The sequence below is a fragment of the Arachis duranensis genome, chromosome 7 (assembly GCF_000817695.3).
Source record: "Arachis duranensis cultivar V14167 chromosome 7, aradu.V14167.gnm2.J7QH, whole genome shotgun sequence".
In the NCBI taxonomy this organism is placed as follows: domain Eukaryota; kingdom Viridiplantae; phylum Streptophyta; class Magnoliopsida; order Fabales; family Fabaceae; genus Arachis; species Arachis duranensis.
In genome coordinates, this window is record NC_029778.3 from 25778827 (window position 1) to 25782095 (window position 3269).

Sequence of the window (3269 nt, forward strand, 5' to 3'; positions counted from 1 at the left end):
CATCAATTCTAGCTTATACCACGAAGATTCCGGTTAAGGGATCCAAGAGATAAACATTCAAGCCTTGTTTGCTTGTAGAACAGGAGTGGTTGTCAGGCACGCGTTCATAAGTGAGAATGATGATGAGCGTCACATAATCATCACATTCATCATGTTCTTGGGTGCAAATGAATATCTTAGAACAAGAATAGGCTAAATTGAATAGAAGAACAGTAGTAATTGCATTAATACTCGAGGTACAGCAGAGCTCCACACCTTAATCTATGGTGTGTAGAAACTCCACCGTTGAAAATACATAAGAACAAAGTCTAGGCATGGCCGTGAGGCCAGCCTCCCAATGATCTAAGATAGCATAAGAATGAAGATAGCTACTAAGATTTCCAAATACAATAGTAAAAGGTCCTACTTATAGAAAACTAGTAGCCTAAGATTTACAGAGATGAGTAAATGAGTTAAAAATTCACTTCCGGGCCCACTTGGTGTGTGCTTGGGCTGAGCATTGAAGCAGTTTCGTGTAGAGACTTCTCTTGGAGTTAAACGCCAGCTTTTGTGCCAGTTTGGGCGTTTAACTCCCATTCTTGTGCCAGTTCCGGCGTTTAACGTCGGGCATTCTTGAGCTGATTTGGAACGCCGGTTTGGGCCATCAAATCTTGGGCAAAGTATGGACTATTATACATTGCTGGAAAGCCCATGATGTCTACTTTCCAACGCTGTTAAGAGCGCGCCAATTGGGCTTTTGTAGCTCCAGAAAATCCACTTCGAGTGCAGGGAGGTCAGAATCCAACAGCATCTGCAGTCCTTTTTAGTCTCTGAATCAGATTTTTGCTCAAGTCCCTCAATTTCAGCCAAAAAATACCTGAAATCACAGAAAAACACACAAACTCATAGTAAAGTCCAGAAAAGTGAATTTTAACTAAAAACTAATAAAAATATACTAAAAACTAACTAGAACATACTAAAAACATACTAAAAACAATGCCAACAAGCGTACAAATTATCCGCTCATCAAGGAGAAACAAAGAAGTTCGCAAGAAGCAAACAATTCCCCATACTGGTGGCTCAAAACCCATCTCAAGGAAAAGACATGAAATAGTATGAACTATAATTCATTTTTTTTTTGTTTTTACTAAATTATGTTATGTTTCTTAACTTTTTTTTATATTTTTTTACATAGTTTTTACAAACTGGGCGAAAAATTAGCCGTGGAGAAATGTATATAGAAACTCATAAGAAGAAAGATGGGTCCTTTGTGACTGATAAAGCAAGCAATATAGCGGTAAGTTGAATTTATTAGTCTAATTTAGTAAAAAATGTAACTTTAGAATCCGACAAGTTTGAATGGTATTTAATTATATTTTTGTTGTTTAAATTTCAATTGTAGGAACAAATTGAACTACTTATGACTTAAAATGACAAAGATAAATCTGGACCATCCACAAATGATGCTATTGGCAAAGTGTTTGGGGAGGAGCATTCTGGTAGGGTGCGATGTTTGGGAATGGGAGCTACACCTACTAATACTTTCAGAGGTGCCAATCATCCTGGCCAGTTTGCTAATTCTTCAACTTCAATGTCTTCTACCAATTACTCCCAAGCTGATTTTAATCGTTTAGAGTCTAAATTTGATGGGACATTGACTGCACTAAAGGCTTATTTCCTTTCTAAAGAAGGAAGAATTCCTGCTGAACTTACTAGTATATTTGACCACGGAGCTCAGGTAAATTGCCTTCTCTTGTGGCATTTATGTTGCACTAATCATGTTGAAAATTATGATGAATCATAACTGTTACATTAATCTAATGTTCTAGCATTGTTAGTCTCGTATATTCTAACCTCACACTTCTACTCTTTTTAATTTGTTGTTCAAATTTTTGACATTTGAAAAGGTTAATGCTTTTTTACACTTTGATTTTTTTTTCTTTTAAATTGTTGTTATAGTTCTATAAATGTTGGTAATTTTTAGGTTGACAATTTTGTTTTAATTTATTTTAGGCTAATGATGTTGAGAATGAAACTATTACACCAGCAACAGGAAGAACATCATCATCAGGTGGAAGCAATGAAAATTGTGAAGACATTGTTTAGTGTTATTTGAAAGACTGATTAATTGTGAATTCTTTTTCTTTTTTTAGGATATTATGTTAGATTTTATTTACTAAACAAACTTATTCAAATAGTGAACTTATTAGTGGTAGTTGTGAATTTATTGAATTTTAACATTTTTAATTTTTAGGAATTGATATATGAAGACAATGTTAATTAAGATATTATGCATTTTATTATAGTATAAAAATGTTATTATTCATTACAATGAGTTATGAATTACATTTATATTTTATATGAATTTATTAGTATTAAAATTTTCCATATTTATTAATATCTTATAAAATAAAAAACTATATATATTCATAATAAAAATATTATGGTAGTTTTATTTGTGTAGTGATTTTTAAATTGAGACAGTTTATAATTCCCACAAATATGAAAAATAGATTTTAGTCTTTTAATTTTGTACCCGCCGCAAAATAGGGTAACTGGATGCCTTCGAAAACCGACGCAATATACTGAAAACCCCTACAATTTGCGGAGGGCAAAAAACCCCCACAATTTGAGTTTGACATAGTGTCGGTTTTTTAAAAACCCCCGTAACAAAACTGCAGGACACCTAACTCTGTCAGTTTTTAAAACCGTCGTTACACAACTTGCGGGGGTTAAAAACCCCCGCAAAACCCAAAAAAACCCCGCAAATTAGCGCCTTTTTGTAGTGGGAGTATATATTATGTAATAATAATATAATATAAATTATATAAAAATTAATAAATTTTATATTTTTATTTTAATTTAGGCATAAATATATAAATTTTAAAGTATTATTTAATTATTATAGAGACAAATAAAGATGGAATAGATATCAAAAAAATAGGTTAGGATACAATAGTTTAGAATTTATGAATAGAGGTAGGTTAAGACAAAAATTTGATCCTATCTGTTCCATTGCTACGTCTATATATAACTTTTGTATATGAAACTGTGAAAATGATATTGAATAATTATTTTAAACGCATTGAAATTTCTTTCTACTTTTACATATGATTTAAAATTTTTTCCAGTTTTTATTTGTGATTTTTATCCAATTTTAGAGTTTTTTTACGTTAAATATGGTTATATAAGTTACTATTTGCATAATAGCTTTCGTATAATATTTGTTCCGTTTCAAGTGAGCCGAGGTGTATGATCTCTTAGGGGTCGCTCGGGTCCTTGGTTGAGCT